At 44.3% G+C, this 18,236-nt stretch overlaps 1 protein-coding gene across 4 annotated transcripts in view; it reads right to left on the reverse strand.

The window, feature by feature from the left end:
• The window catches only part of LOC145359003 (meiosis-specific coiled-coil domain-containing protein MEIOC-like), an 82,474-nt gene extending 64,738 nt beyond the window's left edge, over positions 1–17,736 (reverse strand). For 2 of the 4 annotated variants that reach the window (XM_080213374.1, XM_080213364.1), the window contains exon 1: positions 17,639–17,736. The gene's annotated coding sequence lies outside the window, so the exon portion shown is untranslated. Of the gene's footprint in view, positions 1–12,584; positions 12,674–17,638 lie in introns of those variants that run through there. The other 2 variants (XM_080213381.1, XM_080213369.1) reach the window with 1 other exon arrangement.
• Between the last annotated feature and the right edge of the window lie 500 nt (positions 17,737–18,236).

The raw sequence follows: 18,236 nt of genomic DNA on the forward strand, positions 1-18,236 counted from the left end.
ACTAGAAAGGATGGGGGGAGGGAATTGTGATGGGGAGACTGGGACGGAGGAGGTTAGCTCCCAGGTAGGAGAGGACTGCAGGCAGTATGAGAGGGAGGTTAGACAGGGGGTGGAGAAGGGTAATGCCCAGACTGAGGGGCTGAAGTGTATATATGTTAACGCCAGTAGTGTAGTGAATAAAGTAGATGAGCTTAGGGCGTGGATTGCTGTTTGGGAATGTGATGTGGTGGCCATTACGGAGACTTGGATGTCTCAGGGACAGGACTGGGTACTTCAGGTGCCAGGTTTCAGATGCTTCAGGAAGGACAGGGAGGGTGGCAGAAGAGGTGGTGGAGTGGCACTGTTGATTAGGGACAGTGTTATGGCTGCAGAGAAGGAGGATGCCGTGGAGGGACTATCTACTGAGTCTCTGTGGGTGCAAGTTAGGAACAGCAAAGGGTCGAAAACTTTGCTGGGTGTATTCTATAGGCCGCCCAATAATGACAGGGAAGTTGAGGTGCAGATTGGGAAACAGATTCTAGAGAGATGTAGTAATAACAGAGTTGTCGTGATGGGAGACTTCAATTTCCCAAACATCGACTGGAATATCCCTAGGGTAAGGGGTTTGGATGGGGAGGAGTTTGTTAGGTGTGTTCAGGAAGGTTTCCTGACACAGTACGTAGATAAGCCTACGAGGGGAGAGGCTGTACTTGACCTGGTACTGGCGAATGAACCAGGACAGGTGATGGATCTCTCGGTAGGAGAGCATCTTGGGAATGGTGATCATAATTCTATCTCCTTCACAATTGCATTGGAACGAGATAGGATCAGGCAGGCTAGGAAGGTGTTTGTCTGCAGTAGGGGGAAATACGAAGAAGTCAGGAAGTTACTTGGACAAATAAACTGGAAGGAGGCGTTCTTGGGGAAAAGTACCGAAGGAAGGTGGCAGATGTTCAAGGAATGTTTGTCTGGAGCTCTGCATGACAACGTTCCGATGAGACAAGGGGGTTTTGGTAGGTCATGGGAACCGTGGTGCACGAAAGCTGTGGTGAACCTAGTAAGGAGGAAAAGAAAGGTGTACAAAAGATTCAGGGAACTAGGAGATGTTAAGGATCTTGAGGAGTATAAGGATTGTAGAACGGAGCTTAAAAGGGAAATTAGGAGAGCCAGAAGGGGTCATGAGAAGGCCTTGGCGGGTAAGATTAAGGAGAATCCCAAGGCCTTCTATAAATATGTGAAAAGTAAAAGGATGAGAAGGGATAGGACCTATAAAAGGTGAAGGGGGAAAGGTCTGTGTGGAACCAGAGGAAATGGCAGAGGTGCTTAATGAGTACTTTGCCTCAGTATTCACAGTGGAAACTGATCTGGGAGATTTTGCTACGGTTTTGCAGCAGATGGAAAAGATTGAGTATGTGGATATTAAGGAGGAGGATGTGTTAGAACTTTTGAATTCTATCAAGATAGATAAGTCGCCGGGACCAGATGGGATGTACCCCAGGATACTGTGGGAGGCGAGGGAAGTGATTGCAGAGCCCCTGGCGATGATCTTTGCGTCGTCAATGGAGACGGGAGAGGTTCCGGAAGATTGGAGGATTGTGGATGTAGTTCCTATTTTCAAGAAAGGGAACAGAGATAGCCTGGGAAATTACCGACCGGTGAGTCTGACCTCAGTGGTTGGTAAGCTGATGGAGAGGCTGAGGGACAAGATTTACGAGCATTTGGAGAGGTCTGACATGATCAGAAATAGTCAGCATGGTTTTGTCAAGGGCAGGTCGTGCCTAACAAGCCTGGTTGAGTTCTTCGAAAATGTGACTGAACACATTGACGAAGGAAGTGCAGTGGACGTGGTGTACATGGACTTCAGCAAGGCGTTTGATAAGGTCCCCCATGCAAGACTTCTTGCGAAGGTGAGAGGGCATGGGATCCAAGGGCCTTTGGCCTTGTGGATCCAGAACTGGCTTGCCTGCAGAAGGCAGAGAGTGGTTGTGGATGGGTCTTTTTCAGCATGGAGGTCAGTCACCAGTGGAGTGCCCCAGGGATCTGTTCTAGGACCCTTGCTGTTTGTCATTTTCATAAATGACCTAGATGAGGAAGTGGAGGGATGGGTAAGTAAGTTCGCTGATGACACGAAGGTCGGTGGTGTTGTGGATGGTCTGGAAGGATGTCAAAAGTTGCAGCAGGACATAAATAGGATGCAGGACTGGGCGGAGAAGTGGCAGATGGACTTCAACACAGATAAATGTGTAGTCGTCCATTTTGGCAGAACCAATGGGATGAACGAGTACACTATCAAGGGCAGGAGTCTTAGTAGTGTTGAACAGCAGAAGGATCTTGGGGTCCGGGTCCACAGGACTCTTAAATCGGCCTCGCAGGTGGAGGATGTGGTCAAGAAGGCGTATGGTGTACTGGCCTTCATTAAACGAGGGACTGAGTTGAGGAATCAGGAGGTAATGCTGCAACTTTATAAGACCCTTGTCAGGCCTCATTTGGAGTACTGTGCGCAGTTCTGGTCGCCTCACTATAGGAAGGACGTAGAAGCTATTTGAAAGGGTACAGAGGAGATTTACAAGGATGTTGCCTGGACTGGGAGGCATGCCTTATGAAGTTAGGTTGAGGGAGCTGGGACTCTTTTCCCTGGAGAGACGAAGGTTGAGAGGCGACCTGATAGAAGTTTATAAAATGTTGAGTGGAATAGATAGGGTGGATTCTCAGAGGCTATTTCCCCGGGTTGAAATGGTCGCTACGAGAGGACACAGATTGAAGGTGCGGGGAGGCAAGTACAGAAGTGATGTTAGGGGTAAGTTTTTCACTCAGAGGGTGGTGAGTGAATGGAATCGACTGTCGTCAGTGGTGGTGGAGGCGAACTCGCTGGGGTCTTTTAAAAGACTTCTGGATGAGTATATGGAATTTAATGAGATTGGGGGTTATAGATAGGTCTATAGATTGGTAGGTGTTGATGTGATCGGCGCAACTCGTGGGCCGAAGGGCCTGTTTGTGCTGTAGTGTTCTATGTTCTATGTTCTATCTCCTTCATTTTGCTGACATTGAGGGAGAGGAGCAGCACAATGGCACAGTGATTAGTACTGCTGCCTCACAGTGCCAGGAACTCAAGTCCGATTCCCAGCATAGGTCACTGTCTGCATGGAGTCTGCACATTCTCCCAATGTCCACGCAGGTTTCCTCAAGTGCTCCAGTTTCCTCCCACAGTCTGAAAGACGTGCTGGTTAGGTGCATTGGCCGTGCTAGATTTTCCCTCAGTGTACCCAAACAGGTGCCAGACTGTGGCAACTAGGGGATTTTCACAGTAACTTCATTGCACATAAGCCTATATGTGACACTGCCAAATAAACTTAAAACATTGTTGTCATTGCACCATTTCACCAGATTCTCTGGGCAGGATTTTACATCCTCACTTGTCCCGAAACCGCAAAATCCCGCCCAAGGTCAACGGGGCTTTCCATGTTCCACCCCTCACCCACTCCGGGTGAGCGGTAAAATTCCGACCTCCTGTACTCCATCTCGCCATTTTCTGAACTCAGATGATTGAGAGTGTGGAGAGAGGCGCTCAAGTTATACTGCATGCATACTGGTGAAGTGAATCACCTATGACACAAATCTTTGGCAAGCCAGAAGGGCAGAGTTGCATACACGGAAGAGACAGAGCAAAACTCAATGAGCGAATTGGGAACAAAGAAAAAGGGTCAACAAACCACAATTTCTGATGAATTTTATAGGTTCAGAAACATGTGAATTCTGGGGTTCTATCTGTTTGGCTGCAATCAGAGAGGCCACATCCAAATCAAGTGCCAAGTCAAACAAAATATACCTAGTTTAAACAAAACAAAACTGGACTCCAGTATACAATTTAGAAGATGATTCAATAGAGGATTCTGAGATATGTCAATTGAATAATGTAAAAAGGAATAAATCAGATCCCATTGTAATAGTACCTTTGGTAAATGGGTGGCCACTAAGCATGGAAGTACTTACTGGTGTTTCAGTCAAAATTTAGTGGAGCAAATATTTAAATAACTTCAAGGCAGAGTTCAATCCCTAAAGTTAAATAATTCAATAGCTAGATTGGCTAGGGGGGAAACCCTGAAAATTCTGGAAACGACATCTGTACCAGAAACTTATCAGCACCAGTTTACTGAACTACTGTTCACTGTCACAAAACACCAAGGGCCTAATCTCATGGAACGATATTGGTTATGTCAAATAAAGCTAAATTGGCTAGATAACATCAGTACATCTGATGGTAATTTACAACAAGTTTTTAAAAATACCTAGAAGTTTTTCAAAATAAATTAGGCAGAATTCAGGGAATTATGGCTAAAATATGCATTAATTCGGATGCAACCCCCAAAATATTTTAGCAGTTGAGCGGTGCCTTATATTTTGCATCAAAAAGTCGAGGCAAAACTTAATGTTTGGGAGAATTAAGAATCATTTGGCCAATAGTTTTCTGCATGGACTGCCCCCATAATGCCCATACTAAAATCAGACAGGACTATCCGCATTTGTGGACTCTACAAATTAACTATCAAACAGGCAAGGTGGACAGATATCCAATCCCAAAGATTATGTATCTTTATGAAAATCTAGAAGGAGGTCTAACATATATAAAACTAGATATGAGCCATGCCTATCAACAATTAGAATTGATGAGGATTCAAGAAAATTTGTAACAAGTAACATTCACAAGGACTTATTTCAATACACCCGTTTCCCTTTTGATGCATCTTCAGCATGTGCTGTTTTGCCACACAACATGGGGAGTTTATTGCAAGACATACCCAAAGTAATCGTGTTCCTAGATAATGTTTTAATAAGAGGAGTTTCCCCAGAAAAGCATTTGGCAAATCTCAAAGAGGTGTTCAAGAAATTCAAACAGCTGAGATGGGAATTAAAAGAGAGAAGTGTATCCTTTAGGGCCACAAGGTCACTCATCTTAGATTTAAAGTCGATGCCAAGGGGTTTCACCCTCTTGAAGAAAAAGTAAAAGCCATAAAGACAGCACCAACACCTAGAAATGTATCAGATCTGAAATCTTTTTTGGGCATGGTTAATTATTACGGCCGGTTTATATCAAATCTATCAATTTTGCTGGCACTGTTACACCTCCTTTTAAAAAAATATTAATGTGGGTATTGAAGTAAATCACAAAAAGAAATTAATTTTGCTTTACAATCTTCATACTTATTATCTATTTCAATCTAAAAAAGGAAATAATCCTAACATGTGATGTTTCACCAGCTAATACAGGGGCAGTTTTGTCTCATAGGATGGAAGATGGTACAGAACAGCTTACTGCTTTTGTATCAAATCCTTAACTGATGCTGAGAGAAAATACTCCCAAATTGAGAAAGAAGGGCTAACCATCATTTACGGAGTTAAAAAATTTCACCGGTATATTTACAGACATCATTTCATGACCACCACCGGTCACAAGCTACTATTACGATGATTTCAAGAAGACAAGTCTATTCTTCCTATTGCATCACCCAGAGTCTAACGGTGGACCTTACTTCTAGTAGCATACAACTTTGTGCTCCAACATAAACCAGATACCAAAATATTGAACACAGATGTTCCGAGTCATTTTCCTCTGCCCCAAACAATATCACCATCAACAGTATCACAACCTCAACTTGTTGGGTCTGTCAGATCCTGAATTGGGCTCAAAGGGACCCAGTCCTGTTCAGACTAAAGCAGATGGTTTCTCATGGATGGCACTTTTGATCAATTCAAACCTCTCCAGCTCCACAAAGACAAATTGAGCTGGGTGTTACTGTGGACTGGGAGTTACTGTAGGGGTCTACAGCAGTTCCTGGCCCAGTAAGAGGAAAGTTATTGTACAAAGTTATATTTGGTGGCCAGGCATTAATAAAGGTGTTGAGAACCTTGTAAAGTGTGGAGAGTATTGTGATCAATGTCAACAACAAACATTGCCTCCTTCGACTCACTTGCACCAATGGGAGTGGTCTGGCCAACTGTTAAGAGAAATTTCAAATAATCAGGGATTTAAGACACTAATAAAACTGCTAGCACAAAGTGAAATGACTCCAAATCAGACCGACAGACTAACAGGCTTGCTGTCTGCATGAAGATACATAATCAGAGGAAGAGATTCAAACAAGTAAGAGATTTGAACAAGTATTTTTGATTTAAACATGTATTTTGTATTTTAAAACGTACTTCAGGTGTATTTTTAAAATGGTCTAAGCGCTTTAGCCAAAAGCAGACGGGTCTCTCCTCAACCTCTGTTGCTCCAGTGAAAACAAACCAAGTTTCTCGAACCTCTCCTCATAGCTAATGCCCTCCATACCAGGCAATGTCCTGGTAAATCTTTTCTATACCCTCTCCAAAGCCTCCACATCCATCTGGTAGTGTGGCAACCAGAATTGAACACGAAATTCCAAGTGTGGCCTAACTAAGGTTCTATAAAGCACCAAAATGACTTGCCAATTTTTAAACTCAATATTCCAGCTGATGAAGGCAAGCATGCCCTATGGCTTCCTGACTACCTTTTCCATCTGTATTGCCACTTTCAGTGATCTGTGTACCTGTATACCTAGATCCCTTTGCCTATCAATACTCCTAAGGGTTCTGCCATTTACTGTATACTTCCTATCTGTATTAGACCTTCCAAAATGCATTATTTGATGGTATTTCCCTTTCTCCTTGTCAGAAGCTGCAAGTGTGAGCAGGCCCATTTTAAGTCCTCTAACAGAGAGGTGTCAATTGCACTAGCGGGTCATTCTGCACAGCTATGTGTTTAGCCCCAATATATTCATACATCTTAGATTTGAAGTTTCTTAAAGATCATAGCAAACTGAAACCGTTGAAACCTGCTTTATTCCACTGGAAACCTTTGATCTCAATTTCAACATGCAGTGTTTTGAAAGAGGCCTCCATTGACAGCTTAATGGATTACTTAATGCATTAAATGGAAACCTTCTTCCTCAATGGGATATATCTTTATTGTGAGTCATGAAATGTTTTCATAAACATCTGCCATCGCTGGTCAATCTTCTTTCCTGCTAAACTCCTTTCCCAGCCCACTTCAATCAACTCTACTCTCATTCCTTTGTAATTACCATTATTTAAGTGTAGCACAGTTGTTTATGACCCAGGTTTCTTACTCTCAAAATGAATGCTAAGTTCTAACATATTATGGTTACTGTTTCCCAGGAGATGTTTTACTCTGCAACTGTTTATTAAACCTGCCTCATTACACATTACCACATCCCAAACAGCCTGATCCCTGGTTGGATCTAAATATTCAAAAACAGCTTGATCCCTGGTTGGATCCACAACAAAGTAAGAAGCATAGCTGACATGATTTTTACAGTCCACCAATACAAGAAAAACATCACATACAACATCAACTTCATTTTAATCTCCATGCCCCTGTCACCTGGCAGCCTTTAATATCACTGCAGCACTCCATTCTGCAGCAGAGATTTACCTTTCTTCTTGTCAGAAGCTGCAAGTGTGAGCAGACCCATCTGAAGTCCTCTGACAGAGAGATGTCAATTGCACCAGGGGAGCCATTCTGTACAGCTATACATTTCGCCCCAATATATTCATACATCTTAGATCTGAAGTTTCTTAAACACCATAGCAAACTGAAACCGTTGAAATCTGCTTTATTCCATTAGAAACCTTTGATCTCAATTTCAAAGTGCAGTGCTTTGAAAGAGGCCTCCATTGAAGGCTTAATGGATTTCCACTCATGCTCCAATCAGCTGTGTCTCTTTATTTTCCTTCACACTTAAGCGCATCTCAAGTATCTCCATTATTTCTAACCACATTGTTTACAAATATTCTAAGCTATATTCATAGCAAGGGGGATTGAATATAAAAATAGGGAGGTCTTGCTGCGGCTGTATAGGGCATTGGTGAGGCCGCAGCTGGAGTACTGTGTGCAGTTTTGGGCGCCGCACTTACGCAAGGATATTTTGGCCTTGGAGGGAGTGCAGAGGAGGTTTACTAGGCTGATACCGGAGTTGAGGGGGTTGAGCTATGAGGAGAGGCTGAATAAACTAGGCTTGTACTCGTTAAGAGTTTAGAAGAATGAGGGGAGATCTCATTGAGACGTATAAGATGATGAATGGGATGGATAGGATAGAGGTGGAGAGACTCTTCCCACTCAGAAAGGATAATAGGGCTAGGGGGCACAGCCTCAAGATAAAGGGGGGGCAGTTTAGAACAGAGTTGAGAAGGAACTTCTTCACTCAAAGGGTGGTGAATCTCCGGAATTCTCTGCCCGTTGAAGTGGTGGAGGCTACCTCGCTAAATATTTTTAAGACGCGGGTTGATGGGTTTTTGATAGGCAAGGGGATTAAGGGTTATGGGGAGAGGGCAGGAATGTGGAGCTGAGCCACGACAGATCAGCCATGATCTTATTGAATGGCGGGGCAGGCTCGAAGGGCTAGATGGCCTACTCCTGCTCCTATTTCTTATGTTCTTATGTTCTAAGCCTGATTGACAGCTGTGGTTTCTTCAAAAGGAATACATGGTTTAACTTCTTCTTTTGCAGACCATTGAAAGCAAATTGATGGGGAGGTAATTGACTGGGTTGGACTTGTCCTAATTGTTGTGGACAGGACATACCTGGGAAATTTTCAACGTTGCCAGATGGGTACTGGTGTTTAGATGTAATGGAACAGCTCGGCACTCTCTGGAGTACAAGTCTTCAGAACTAATGCCAGAGTCAGGGCCCAGAGATTTTCTTAATCTCATGTGGGGTGTATCAAATTGGCTGAAGACTGGCCTATGTGATGCTGGGGATCTCAACTGGAGGCTAAAATGGACCATCCATTCAGCATTTCTAGTTTAATATGGTTGCAAATGCTTCAGCTTGTCTTCCACAGTAATGTGGTAAGCTTTCCCATCATTGGGAATATTTGTGAAGCCTCATCTGCCAGTTAGTTGTTCAATTATGTGCCACCATTAATAACTGGATGTGGCAGGACCAGAGTTCAGGTTTGATCCATTAGTTTTGGGATTGTTTCTCTCTTTCTATTGCATGCTGCTTCTTTTGTTTGGCATGTTGACACTGTCCTTTGTCACAATGACAAAGTGCACAGAAGGGTGTGTTGTCTGCCTGGTGCTCGGGTACAGGATGTCGCAGCTGGGCTGCAGAGGAATCTGGAATGGGAGGGTGAGAACCCGGTCGTTGTAGTACATGTGGGTGCCGGCGACGTAGGCAAAGTGCGGACTGAGGATCTGGGGAGGGAGTATGAAAAGCTGGGAATGGAATTAAAAAGTAGAACCGACAAGGTGGTCGTCTCTGGGCTACTGCCTGAACTGAGTGCAGACGGGCGTAGGGTTGACAGGATAAAGGAAGTGAATGGGTGGCTCAGGGATTGGTGTGGGAGGAATGGGTTCGAATTTATGGGGCATTGGCACCAGTATTGGGGTAGGTGGGACTTGTTCGGGCGGGATGGGGTGGGTCTGAACCGTGCTGGGACCAGAGTGTTGGCGAATCGAGTAAAGAGGACTGTAGACAGGGCTTTAAACTAATTAGGGGGGGGGAGGGTGCGAGGGTAGGTGACGCTACGAGGTCTAAAGTTAAGGATAGGGTACAGGTAAGGGAAGAGGCCGAGGATGTCCCAATTGGTGGCGTTACGGCAAATAGGGTCCAGGTGAAGGCTGGGATGAAAGCGCTTTATCTGAATGCACGAAGCATTCGGAATAAAGTGGATGAGCTGGTGGCGCAGATCGACACAAATGGATACGATCTGGTGGCCATTACAGAGACGTGGCTGCAAGGTGACAGGGACTGGGAGATGAATGTACAGGGCTATCAAGTGTTTAGGAAGGATAGGCAGGAGGAAAGAGGGGGTGGCGTAGCTCTGCTGATTAAGGATAGTATCAAGGTGGTAGCAAGGGATGATATCGGAGCCAAAGAGCAGAAAGTGGAATCGTTGTGGGTGGAGATTAGGAACAGCAAAGGGAGGAAGACGCTGGTGGGTGTCGTCTATAGGCCCCCGAATAATGATCTGGAGGTGGGGCGGGCTGTTAACGCGCAAATAAGTGCGACGTGCAGGAATGGGACGGCAGTAGTTATGGGAGATTTCAATCTGCATATTGATTGGTCGACCCATGTTGGACGAGGTGGGCTCGAGGAGGAGTTCTTGGAATGCTGCCGGGATAATTTCCTTGAACAGTGTGTGTTGGAGCCGACGAGGGAGCGAGCTATCTTGGATCTGGTGCTATGTAATGAGGCGGGTAGAATTAGGGACCTTGCGGTGAAGGATCCTCTTGGAGAGAGTGATCATTGCATGGTGGAGTTTCTGTTGCAGATGGAGGAGGAGAAAGTGGGTTCCCGGACACGCGTCCTTTGTTTGAATAGAGGGGAGTATGGTAGGATGAGAGAAGAATTGGCAAATGTGGACTGGGGGAGCGCGTTGGAAGGTAGGTCTGCTGAGGAGCAGTGGAGGATCTTTAAGGAGATCTTTCTTGGTGCTCAGCAGAAATTTATTCCGATGGTCAAAAAGGACAGTAGGAGGAGAGGTAATAAGCCGTGGATAACGAAGGAGATGAAGGAAAGTGTTAAATTAAAAGCGGAGGAATTTAGAGTAGCTAAGAGCAGTGGGCGAGAAGAGGATTGGGAAAGGTTTAAATGTCAACAAAGATTGACAAAGAAGTTGATAAAGGAGGGTAGGAGAAGCTATGAAGCTGGGCTAGCGCTTAATATAAAAAAGGATAGCAAGAGTTTTTATAAATATATAAAAAGGAAGAGGCTGGCTAGGGTGAACGTTGGTCCTTTAGAGGATGAGAAAGGGGAGCTAGTGGTAGGGGATGGGGATATGGCTAAGGTATTGAATAACTTTTTTGTTTCTGTCTTCACGGAGGAGGACGTGAATAATTTGCCGGGTGTTAGCGATGGAAAGGTGGTAGGACTGGAGGGTCTCAATGACATTACTGTTACTAGAGAGGTGGTGCTCGACAGACTGGAGGGGCTGATTGTGGACAAGTCCCCAGGACCGGATGGAATGCATCCGAGAGTTCTGAAAGAAATGGCGGAGGTTATAGTGGATGCCTTGGTGGTTATTTTCCAGACGTCGCTGGATTCCGGGGAAGTGCCGGAAGATTGGAAAACGGCTAATGTTACGCCGTTGTTTAAGAAGGGTGCCAGGCAAAAGGCGGGGAATTATAGGCCGGTTAGTTTAACGTCTGTGGTAGGTAAAATGTTGGAATCCGTCATTAAGGAGGAAATTGCGAGGCATCTTGAAGGGAATTGCTTGATAGGGCAGACGCAACACGGTTTCATTAAAGGGAAGTCGTGTCTGACAAATTTACTGGAGTTCTATGAGGATGTGTCTAGGGCAGTGGATAGAGGAGAGCCGGTGGATGTGGTCTTTCTGGATTTTCAGAAGGCGTTTGACAAGGTACCTCACAAGAGGTTATTGCAGAAGGTCAGGGGACATGGAGTTGGGGGTAGGGTGTTAGCGTGGATAGAGGATTGGTTGTCAAATAGGAGGCAGAGAGTGGGGGTCAATGGGTGCTATTCGGATTGGCGGTTGGTGACTAGTGGGGTGCCCCAGGGGTCGGTGCTGGGGCCTCAGCTATTTACCATTTATATAGATGATCTGGAGGAGGGAACCGAGTGCAGGGTGTCGAAATTTGCTGATGACACCAAGATTGGGGGAACGGCAAATTGTGCGGAGGGTGTGGAGAGTCTGCAGAAGGATCTAGATAGGCTGGGCGAATGGGCCAGGAAATGGCAAATGGAATTTAATGTTGGCAAGTGTGAGGTGGTCCACTTTGGTAGGAAGAATGGTAGGAAGGACTATTACTTACGTGGCGAAAAACTGCAGCAGGCGACGGTGCAGAGGGACCTCGGGGTCCTTGTGCATGAGTCGCAAAAACCCAGCTTGCAGGTGCAGCAGGTGGTCAGGAAGGCGAATGGGATGCTGGCCTTCATAGCGAGGGGGATTGAATATAAAAGTAGGGAGGTCTTGCTGCAGCTGTATAGGGCATTGGTGAGGCCGCAGCTGGAGTACTGTGTGCAGTTTTGGGCGCCGCACCTGCGCAAGGATATTTTGGCCCTGGAGGGAGTGCAGAGGAGGTTTACTAGGCTGATACCGGAGTTGAGGGGATTGAGCTATGAGGAGAGGCTGAATAAACTAGGCTTGTACTCGTTAGAGTTTAGAAGAATGAGGGGAGATCTCATTGAGACGTATAAGATGATGAATGGGATGGATAGGATAGAGGTGGAGAGACTCTTCCCGCTCAAAAAAGACAGTAGGACTAGGGGGCACAGCCTCAAGATAAAGGGGAGGCGGTTTAGAACGGAGTTGAGGAGGAACTTCTTCACTCAAAGGGTGGTGAATCTCTGGAATTCTCTGCCCGTTGAAGTGGTGGAGGCTGCCTCGCTAAATATTTTTAAGAAGCGGGTTGATGGGTTCTTGATAAGAGAGGGGATTAAGGGTTATGGGGAGAGGGCGGGAAAGTGGAACTGAGCCACGACAGATCAGCCATGATCTTATTGAATGGCGGGGCAGGCTCGAAGGGCTAGATGGCCTACTCCTGCTCCTATTTCTTATGTTCTTATGTTCTTATGCCAGTAGTCCTGTGTTTTAGGTTAGCACCTCATTTTTAGGTATGCATGGCACTGCTCCTGGCATGCACTTCTGCCCTCTTCAGTGAACCAGGGTTGATCCATTGGCTTAAAAGCAAAATGCTGCAGTGGCTGGAATCTGAAACAAAAACAGAAAATGCTGGAAAATCTCAGCAGGTTTCACAGCATGCAGAGAGAGGCTAGAGTCAACATTTCAAATCTGGATGACCCTTCGTCAGAGCCACTGACCAGAGGGTAACGGTAGAGTTGGGAATATACTGGACCATGAAATTACAAATTATGGTTCAGCTGCTGCTGCTGATGGCCAACAGAAGCTTACAAATGCCCAATGTTCAGCTGCTGGATCAGTTTTAAATCTACTTCATGTAGTATGCTGGTAGTGTCACAGACTTCAATGTGAAGAGGGGACTTCATTCTCACTAGAACTATGTGGCAGTCACTCTACCTATCATGTCATGGACAGATACATCTGTGGCGAAAGGTAGACTGGTAAGGGTGAAGTCAAGTAGATTTTTCCCTCTTGCAGGATCCCTCAACTTACTGCGAATTCTGAAATAAAAGATTTTTGATTCGATTTATTACTGTCACATGTATTAGTATACAATGAAAATTATTGTTTCTTGCATGCTATGCAAGCAAAACATACCATTTGTAAAGGAGAGAAGAGGGTGAAGAATGCAGTGTTTCAGTCACAGATAGGGTGAAGAGAAAGATCAACTTAATATGAGGTGGGTCCATTCAAAAGGGAAGAAATTGTTCTTGAGTCAGTTGGTATGTGACCTCAGATTTTTGGGAGAGAGAACGTCTGGGGTGCGTGGAGTCCTTGATTATGCTGGCTGCTTTTCTGAAGCAGCAAGAAGTGTAGACGGAGTCAATGGATGGGACGCTGGTTTGCATGATGGACTGGGCTTTGTTCACAACCCTTTGTAGTCTCTTGTGCTCTTGGACAGAGCAGGAGCCATACCAAGCTGTGATACAACTATGCTTTCTATGGTGCATCTGTAGAGGCTACTGAGAGTGATAATGGGCAGACCAAATTTCCTTAGCCTCCTGAAAAAGCAAAGGCATCGATGGGTTTTCTTAATGATAACATTGACATGGAGGGACCAGGACAAGTTGTTGGTGATGTGGACACCTAGAAACTTTAAGCTCTCAACCATTTCCACTTCATCCCATTGATGCAGACAGAAGCATGTCCTCCACTCTACTTCCTGAAGTCAATGACGTTCTCCTTCTGTTTATTGACATTGAGGGAATGTCAGCAATTCACAAGATTCTTTATCTCATTCCTGTCCTCTGTATCATCATTATTTAAGATCCAACCTACTAGTGGTGTCATCAGCAAAAAATCGAGTTAGAGGGAAATTTGGTCACATAGTCATAGGTGTATGTGGAATATAGTAAGGGGCTGAGGACACAGCTTTGCAGGGTACCAGTGTTGAGAATAATTGTGGAGGAAGTGTTGTTACCTATCCTTACTGATTGCTGTCTGTGAATTAAGAAGTCTAGGACCCAATTGCAGAGGGAGGTGCCAAGTCCTAGGCCACAGAGTTTGGAGATCAGTTTTGTAGGAAGAATGGTGTTGAAGGTTGGGCTGCAGTCATTGAAAAGGAGACTGACATAAGTGTCTTTGATATCCAGGTGTTCCAGGATTGAGTGTTGGGCCAGGGAGATGGATCTACTGTAGATCTGCCTAGCTTTTCTTTAGTACAGGGATGATGGTCATCTTCTTGAAGCAAGTAATGCTGCAACTTTATTAATGCTGCAACTTTATAAGACCCTTGTCAGGCCTCATTTGGAGTACTGTGCACAGTTCTGGTCACCTCACTATAGGAAAGACGTAGAAGCTATTGAAAGGGTACAGAGGAGATTTACAAGGATGTTGCCTGGACTGGGAGGCATGCCTTATGAAGTTAGGTTGAGGGAGCTGGGTCTCTTTTCCCTGGAGAGACGAAGGTTGAGAGGCAGCCTGATAGAAGTTTATAAAATGTTGAGAGGAATAGATAGGGTGGATTCTCAGAGGCTACTTCCCCGGGTTGAAATGGTCGCTACGAGAGGACACAGATTTAAGGTGCGGGGAGGAAAGTACAGAAGTGATGTTAGGGGTAAGTTTTTCACTCAGAGGGTGGTGAGTGAATGGAATCGGCTGCCGTCAGTGGTGGTGGAGGCGAACTCGCTGGGGTCTTTTAAAAGACTTCTGGATAAGTATATGGGGTTTTATGGGATTGGGGGTTATAGATAGGTCTATAGATTGGTAGGTGTTGATGTGATCGGCGCAACTCGTGGTCCGAAGGGCCTGTTTGTGCTGTAGTGTTCTATGTTCTAAGTAGGGACTTCAGATTGATGAAAGGAGAGATTAAAGATATCTGCGAAAATCCCACCAGCCGGTCCACACAGGATCTGAGTGCTCATCTGGCTACCCCTTCCGGGCCAGTCACTTTCCGTGGGTTGGCTTACAAGAAGGCTGATCTGACGTCTGTGATGGTGACCTCGGATACTGGCTCGGTCACGGCATCCAGGGTGGAAGGCGTGCTTTCGCTGACCTTTTGCTCCAAACAGCATTAAGCTCATTGGTGTTGGCAAGTCTACATGCCTTCATTTTATAGCCTATTATCCTTTGCGGATTTCGCCACAGTTCATGGGAATCTGTGTGACCAGCCTGAGACCCTAGCTTGGTCTGGTACTGGCTCCTGGCATCTTTTATTTTTCTCCGCAGATCCTATCTGGATTTCTTACATAGGTCAGGGTCACCTGAATTGAATGCCTCAGACCTGGACTTCAGAAGCAGCAATATCCCTGTTCATCCATGGTTCATAGTTGGAAAGCACACAGATTTGCTTCTTTTGCACACAGTCTTCTACACACTTACCAATGAAGTCCGTTATTGTAGTGGTACACTCACTTAGGTTGGTCGCTGAGTTCTTAAATAATGACCAGTCCACTGACTCGAAGCAGTCCCACAGGAGATCACCCGATTCCTCAGACCAACACTGCACAACTTTTTTTTAAAATCGGATTATCCTGTTTCAGTTTTTGCTTGTGAGCCAGGAGCAGGAGCACTGCCTTGTGGTCTGATTTGCCAAAGTGTGGGCGGGCTATAGAGCAGTAGGCATGTTTGATGTTTGTGTAGACGTGCTTGCTATTTCACAACATCAAGCCAAACCCATGCCCACACTTGTATTTAATGAGCACAAATTCAAAAAGAGCAAAAATATTACAATGGCATGATTGGGGGAGTACCACTGAATAAACTTCAGACAAATTTTCAGGAGTTACAGCAATCAGCTGCAAATGATCTCAATATGAACTTATTTACATTACCTCCCCAGAGTGAAAAGTTGAGCAAGGATAAGATCAAGTTCTTGGAGAGCAAACTTGGACCCTAAAACCAACTTAAAACACAGATTCACCATAGCAAGCAATAAGTTTTCCCTCAAATCACTCCTTAATAATGAGATAAAAAGGGGTATTTAGATATTACTGATGGGACGTATATGACTCTCTAATATAAAATACTCTGGCTTGTCAACAGCAACGTGAGACCAAGTTATAAAATAAATTATTTTGATACAAATTATTTTGATACTTTTGATATTATTTTGGGATATTTGATTCTCAACTGAGAATTGATGTTAAGGAAATAAATTTATAATTGATTTTCCTCCATATATTCACCAGGGAAGCATAGCTTTCATAATTAATAATCCAAATACACTCAACAATCAACACAGATAGACTGAAAGGAAACAATCTGAAACATCTGCCGGAATTTTACCTGTCAACTTGCCATGGGAATCAGAGCAAGCGAAGGGTGGACCATGGAACGGTCCGAAGACCTCTGGTACGATTTTCCAGTTTTGAAATGAGCAAGGCCATAAAATCCCGCACATTAACTCTGCTTCTTGATACATATTCTGTATGACCTGCTTTAATTTCTCTCATTAGCAGCATTTTTTTTCTATTTCAGGTTTCCTGCATCTGCAGCATCTTGCATCTGGATAACTACATTCAATTTTGAACACTTAACTTCAAGAAAGAGTTGGGTGTAAATTCACCAGAATTATATCACAGCATAAGTGGATAAATTGCAAGGACAAGTTGCATAAACTTGTCTTTAGCCCTTGTGTTTAGGCTTCAGGTTAATCCAGGACGTGTTTAAAATTTTTAGTGATTTGCAGGCTATTTCCTGTGGTGTGGGAAATCCAAACTGACAGCATAATCTTAAAATTACAGTTGGGCCATTTTGGGAAATTTTTGTTAAGATTGTCGATTGTTGTAAAAACCTATTCTTTAGGGAAGGGAATCTGCCATCCTTACCTGATCTGGCTGACATGAGATTCCAGATCCACAGCAATGTGGTTGACACTTAAATGGACAATTAGGGATGGGAATAAATGCTGACCTGGCCAGCAACACCGCCATCCCATAAACAAATTTTAAAAATACCTGCACATTCTTTTCATATGAAACAGCAAACGATCATGCATTCCTCCAAAGGAATATTTATACTTGTTCCGGTCTAATTAGTCCATACCACACGGCCCTGACAATACAGTCGTGACAAACTATATTTGGCCGATGTTTCCCCTGCCAGAGTTGAATGTGTTAACAGGTGCACAACTTTATCCCCAACTTGTGGGTGTGTACATATATGCAATGCAGATACTTTTGTCCAAATAATGGTAATTGCGATTAAATCTGCACTTATTCATCATTTGCACTAAACTGATTATAAAGGCAGTATTTTGTTTGCAGCAAGTTTCTCGGCACATCTTAGTTAGTACAACTCGATCTTTTTGCCATCTTGTTATTCTGTATTTGCTGGCCAATATCTTGCAAATCGAGTCCACAAATGTGTTCCTGAAATGCGCTTCAAGACAAATGATAGTCGCAAACCCAAACTATTAATAACGCCGAACAACACTGGAAATATCGGACCCTTACATTCATGGCGGTGTTGATCGGTCGACGTTTACGTAATCTTTACTGTGCAGACCAATCTCTTGCTCACTGTGGAGCGGGAGAAAATCCTACAAATCATCGTTAGAAATAATTTATACTCACTTGAAGTGCGATCAGCAGTATTTAGGTCGTCACATTTTTTTCACAATCGCGAGATTTGCGTATCCTGCCAAGTAAACGAGTCGCCATTAATTCTACACCTTCTGGGTTGCTAACAGGAAATGCACTTTCAACCGTGCAATAACAGGAAATAGATGATCCATTCTTCATTTTCCTTCCTGTACAATGACGTGTTTGTTCACCAACCAGTACCATTAAGCTTTCCAAGAAACATATTCAGGATCACATCGTATCAAATACAGGCAAACAATATAAATGAAGTGCCGAATGACATTCAACACAAAAATGATAGACTTGGGACTTTTGAAATTGAAATCGAAAATGCTGCATATATTCAGTGGGCAAACAGCATATAAAAAGAGAAAAGGAGGCTTAACATTTTAGGGTGATAATCGATCAGAATCAAACCGACCTGCAATTGGATCCAACTGCTCTACACAGATATCAATAGCGCAGTTTCAATCAATGGGCAGGAATCAGATAGATTTCAGATTAGGTCTGGAGTCAGGCAGGACTGCTCTCTCACCTCCGTCCTTTTTGTGTGTTGCATTGAACCTTTTGCCAAGGCCCTTAGAAGCGA

Source organism: Carcharhinus amblyrhynchos, chromosome 2 (genome assembly GCF_965287045.1).
Source record: "Carcharhinus amblyrhynchos chromosome 2, sCarAmb.v2.hapA, whole genome shotgun sequence".
Classification (NCBI taxonomy): domain Eukaryota; kingdom Metazoa; phylum Chordata; class Chondrichthyes; order Carcharhiniformes; family Carcharhinidae; genus Carcharhinus; species Carcharhinus amblyrhynchos.